The sequence below is a fragment of the Rhopalosiphum maidis genome, chromosome 3 (genome assembly GCF_003676215.2).
Source record: "Rhopalosiphum maidis isolate BTI-1 chromosome 3, ASM367621v3, whole genome shotgun sequence".
Classification (NCBI taxonomy): domain Eukaryota; kingdom Metazoa; phylum Arthropoda; class Insecta; order Hemiptera; family Aphididae; genus Rhopalosiphum; species Rhopalosiphum maidis.
Window position 1 is genome coordinate 30,023,076 of NC_040879.1, and position 6,148 is coordinate 30,029,223.

Here is a 6,148-nt window from a genome sequence, read left to right on the forward strand (position 1 = left end):
AATATTATGTTAGTGTCATGAAACTCTGTCAATTAGATTAAGAATATGATTCTAATTTACCATTGTTAACTTTCATTATTTCATTAACCCTGATATTTTAAAAACCCTATAAAACATGATTTTATATGATAATTTGACGAATATTGTAAATTCCAATTTTTACTGCATATAAAACACTCAGTTATCACAGATTAGTGTGTTGAAACCTTGTCGTTTAGATCAAGAAGAAAATGGTTCCATTATACCATTATTAACTTTCTTATGTTTCATTTAACACGATGTTTAAAAACACTGAAAAATATGTTTTCGTATGGTAACTTTGACTGAAATTACAAATTTATATTTTTTCCATATTAAAATGCAGCATTTCTAAGTTATTCAAACAGCGCATTCCTTAGTTGAATTTATTTTACATTCAAATTCAACAAAACATCGGAGTATTTTTCTACTATCTTTTGTCGCTTATCATGATTATTATTTCTTATCATCTGTTATAAGTTTATCTTTCGTATTATTATCTTCTTTCAGTTTTACTTTCGTGTTTGCATTTGAGTTTGAATTGTAATTTTCTTGCGAATATTTTCTAACTAGAACGAAGTTTGTCAGTTAGCTTTAGTTTGATTGTTTCCAATTCTGTTCTATTCATTGTTGTCCACGTACTAGTGGTAGTATAAATATTTTCGTTCTGCTTAAAGTGTGGTGTGTAGTAGTGACATTTTGTCTTCCAACAATTATACATATTTAACTGACTAAATTTTTTTAGATGGCAGTACGGCAGATCATACAAGGAATGCTGAGACATGAAATCACATTCATACCACTTGGGGAATATTTGGTCATCCTATGTTGAAAATAAACTACAAGATACTGATTATATTAGTTATAATGGATTTATGCAATGTACGGGTAATGGTTATTGAATGTCATTGATAGTAAATCAATAGTAGTGAAACAATTGAAACTTGGTAAACACCTTTAGGTTTTAAATTTCGTTATTAAAATTGTCCACAGCTGTGAAAATCTTTTTATCATTATCACTCCTATATGAACATTTTGGCATATTTTGCAAATTCATGTTTTTAACTGCTTATTAAACACTGATATCTCAAGCTAACGTCATGAGAGGTCGACCATTTGATTAAGCAAACGATTCTTGTTTACCACCATTAACTTTCAAATGTTTCATTTAACCTGATTTATTATAAACATTATAAAAATTCCTTCATATGATTACTTTGATGAACATTAAAAATTCATATTATTAACTGCTTTTAAAACACTGAATTCTCAAGTTATACTCCATTCATATATTACTATATATATTTAATTTACTACATTTTTTTAGATGGCAGTATAGCAGATCTGTTATGGCATGCTGAGTAATGAAATGGCTTTCAGAACACTTGGGGAAAGTATCCACACAGCATGTTGAAAATGGACGAGGAGATACTGATAATAATAATGGATATATGCAATGTACGGTTAATGGTTATTGAATGTCATTGATAGTAAATCAATAGTAGTGAAACAATTGAAACTTGTTAAACACCTTTAGGTTGTAATTATCGTTCTTCAAATTTGCCATTACTATAAAACTCTTTCTGATTTTACCACGTTTATATAATAATTTTCACGAATGTTACAAATTGATATTTTTAACTGCTTATAAAAAACTCAATTCTAAAGTTAATGTGTTGAAACGTTGACCACTAGATTAAGAAAATGAATCTAATTTACCATTGTTAACATTCATTTATTTCATTAACCCTGAGGTTTCATAAACACTATAAAACATGCTTTTATATGATCATTTTGTCAAATATTACAAATTCATATTTTAAACTGCTTATAAAACACTAAATTTTTGAATTATACTCCGATCCTATGTTTGACATTCATTTTAAACCGACCGCATTTTTTTAGATGGCAGCAGAGCAGATTACACAGGGAATGCTGAGAGAAGAATTCACTTTCATTCCACTTGGCGAAAATATCAACATCCTATGTAGAAAATGAACTTCAAGATACTGAAATAATAATAATACAAGATTTGTGCAATGGACGTGTAATGGTTATTGAATGTAATTTATAGTAAATGAATAGTTGTGAAACAATTGAAATTTGTTAAAAATCTTAATAAAATATTGGTAAACACCTTCAGCTTGGAATTTTCGTTCTTAAAATTTGACATAGCTATAAAAATGGTTTTATTATTACTTCACGTCTACATGATCATTTTGAAGAAAATCACCAATTTCATATTTTACGGTATTCATAAAACAGTCAATATTATGTTAGTGTCATGAAACTCTGTCAATTAGATTAAGAATATGATTCTAATTTACCATTGTTAACTTTCATTTATTTCATTAACCCTGATATTTTAAAAACCCTATAAAACATGATTTTATATGATAATTTTGACGAATATTGTAAATTCCAATTTTTTACTGCATATAAAACACTCAGTTATCACAGATTAGTGTGTTGAAACTTGTCGTTTAGATCAAGAAGAAAATGGTTCCATTATACCATTATTAACTTTCTTATGTTTCATTTAACACGATGTTTTAAAAACACTGAAAAATATGTTTTCGTATGGTAACTTTGACTGAAATTACAAATTTATATTTTTTCCATATTAAAATGCAGCATTTCTAAGTTATTCAAACAGCGCATTCCTTAGTTGAATTTATTTACATTCAAATTCAACAAAACATCGGAGTATTTTTCTACTATCTTTTGTCGCTTATCATGATTATTATTTCTTATCATCTGTTATAAGTTTATCTTCGTATTATTATCTTCTTTCAGTTTTACTTTCGTGTTTGCATTTGAGTTTGAATTGTAATTTTTCTTGCGAATATTTTCTAACTAGAACGAAGTTTGTCAGTTAGCTTTAGTTTGATTGTTTCCAATTCTGTTCTATTCATTGTTGTCCACGTACTAGTGGTAGTATAAATATTTTCGTTCTGCTTAAAGTGTGGTGTGTAGTAGTGACATTTTGTCTTCCAACAATTATACATATTTAACTGACTAAATTTTTTTAGATGGCAGTACGGCAGATCATACAAGGAATGCTGAGACATGAAATCACATTCATACCACTTGGGGAATATTTGGTCATCCTATGTTGAAAATAAACTACAAGATACTGATTATATTAGTTATAATGGATTTATGCAATGTACGGGTAATGGTTATTGAATGTCATTGATAGTAAATCAATAGTAGTGAACAATTGAAACTTGGTAAACACCTTTAGGTTTTAAATTTCGTTATTAAAATTGTCCACAGCTGTGAAAATCTTTTTATCATTATCACTCCTATATGAACATTTTGGCATATTTTGCAAATTCATGTTTTTAACTGCTTATTAAACACTGATATCTCAAGCTAACGTCATGAGAGGTCGACCATTTGATTAAGCAAACGATTCTTGTTTACCACCATTAACTTTCAAATGTTTCATTTAACCTGATTTATTATAAACATTATAAAAAATGCCTTCATATGATTACTTTGATGAACATTAAAAATTCATATTATTAACTGCTTTTAAAACACTGAATTCTCAAGTTATACTCCATTCATATATTACTATATATATTTAATTTACTACATTTTTTTAGATGGCAGTATAGCAGATCTGTTATGGCATGCTGAGTAATGAAATGGCTTTCAGAACACTTGGGGAAAGTATCCACACAGCATGTTGAAAATGGACGAGGAGATACTGATAATAATAATGGATATATGCAATGTACGGTTAATGGTTATTGAATGTCATTGATAGTAAATCAATAGTAGTGAAACAATTGAAACTTGTTAAACACCTTTAGGTTGTATTATCGTTCTTCAAATTTGCCATTACTATAAAACTCTTTCTGATTTTACCACGTTTATATAATAATTTTCACGAATGTTACAAATTGATATTTTTAACTGCTTATAAAAAACTCAATTCTAAAGTTAATGTGTTGAAACGTTGACCACTAGATTAAGAAAATGAATCTAATTTACCATTGTTAACATTCATTTATTTCATTAACCCTGAGGTTTCATAAACACTATAAAACATGCTTTATATGATCATTTTGTCAAATATTACAAATTCATATTTTAAACTGCTTATAAACACTAAATTTTTGAATTATACTCCGATCCTATGTTTGACATTCATTTTAAACCGACCGCATTTTTTTAGATGGCAGCAGAGCAGATTACACAGGGAATGCTGAGAGAAGAATTCACTTTCATTCCACTTGGCGAAAATATCAACATCCTATGTAGAAAATGAACTTCAAGATACTGAAATAATAATAATACAAGATTTGTGCAATGGACGTGTAATGGTTATTGAATGTAATTTATAGTAAATGAATAGTTGTGAAACAATTGAAATTTGTTAAAAATCTTAATAAAATATTGGTAAACACCTTCAGCTTGGGAATTTTCGTTCTTAAAATTTGCCATAGCTATAAAAATGGTTTTATTATTACTTCACGTCTACATGATCATTTTGAAGAAAATCACCAATTTCATATTTTACGGTATTCATAAAACAGTCAATATTATGTTAGTGTCATGAAACTCTGTCAATTAGATTAAGAATATTGATTCTAATTTACCATTGTTAACTTTCATTTATTTCATTAACCCTGATATTTTAAAAACCCTATAAAACATGATTTTATATGATAATTTTGACGAATATTGTAAATTCCAATTTTTTACTGCATATAAACACTCAGTTATCACAGGTTAGTGTGTTGAAACCTCGTCGTTTAGATTAAGAAGAAAATGGTTCCATTATACCATTATTAACTTTCTTATGTTTCATTTAACACGATGTTTTAAAAACACTGAAAATATGTTTTCGTATGGTAACTTTGACTGAAATTACAAATTTATATTTTTTCCATATTAAAATGCAGCATTTCTAAGTTATTCAAACAGCGCATTCCTTAGTTGAATTTATTTTACATTCAAATTCAACAAAACATCGGAGTATTTTTCTACTATCTTTTGTCGCTTATCATGATTATTATTTCTTATCATCTGTTATAGTTTATCTTTCGTATTATTATCTTCTTTCAGTTTTACTTTCGTGTTTGCATTTGAGTTTGAATTGTAATTTATCTTGCGAATATTTTCTAACTAGAACGAAGTTTGTCAGTTAGCTTTAGTTTGATTGTTTCCAATTCTGTTCTATTCATTGTTGTCCACGTACTAATGGTAGTATAAATATTTTCGTTCTGCTTAAAGTGTGGTGTGTAGTAGTGACATTTTTCTTCCAACATTATACATATTTAAACTGACTAAATTTTTTTAGATGGCAGTACGGCAGATCATACAAGGAATGCTGAGACATGAAATCACATTCATACCACTTGGGGAATATATGGTCATCCTATGTTGAAAATAAACTACAAGATACTGATTATATTAGTTATAATGGATTTATGCAATGTACGGGTAATGGTTATTGAATGTCATTGATAGTAAATCAATAGTAGTGAAACAATTGAAACTTGGTAAACACCTTTAGGTTTTAAATTTCGTTATTAAAATTGTCCACAGCTGTGAAAATCTTTTTATCATTATCACTCCTATATGAACATTTTGGCATATTTTGCAAATTCATGTTTTTAACTGCTTATTAAACACTGATATCTCAAGCTAACGTCATGAGAGGTCGACCATTTGATTAAGCAAACGATTCTTGTTTACCACCATTAACTTTCAAATGTTTCATTTAACCTGATTTATTATAAACATTATAAAAAATGCCTTCATATGATTACTTTGATGAACATTAAAAATTCATATTATTAACTGCTTTTAAAACACTGAATTCTCAAGTTATACTCCATTCATATATTACTATATATATTTAATTTACTACATTTTTTTAGATGGCAGTATAGCAGATCTGTCATGGCATGCTGAGTAATGAATTGGCTTTCAGAACACTTGGGGAAAGTATCCACACAGCATGTTGAAAATGGACGAGAGACTGATAATATAAAATGGATATATGCAATGTACGGTTAATGGTTATTGAATGTCATTGATAGTAAATCAATAGTAGTGAAACAATTGAAACTTGTTAAACACCTTTAGGTTGTAATTATCGTTCTTCAAA

General features: G+C 28.0%; 1 long non-coding RNA gene across 23 annotated transcripts in view; it reads left to right on the top strand.

Annotated features, from left to right (window-relative positions):
- Positions 1–565: 565 nt before the first annotated feature.
- Positions 566–6,148, top strand: part of LOC113558404 — a 22,028-nt gene continuing 16,445 nt past the window's right edge. For 18 of the 23 annotated variants that reach the window (XR_003405632.1, XR_003405630.1, XR_003405631.1 and 15 more), the window contains exons 1-8: positions 566–699; positions 764–900; positions 1,346–1,476; positions 1,924–2,081; positions 3,051–3,187; positions 3,633–3,763; positions 4,208–4,365; positions 5,336–5,472. This is a non-coding gene — a long non-coding RNA (uncharacterized LOC113558404). Of the gene's footprint in view, positions 700–763; positions 901–1,345; positions 1,477–1,923; positions 2,082–2,827; positions 2,987–3,050; positions 3,188–3,632; positions 3,764–4,207; positions 4,366–5,335; positions 5,473–6,148 lie in introns of those variants that run through there. The other 5 variants (XR_003405616.1, XR_003405623.1, XR_003405617.1 and 2 more) reach the window with 5 other exon arrangements.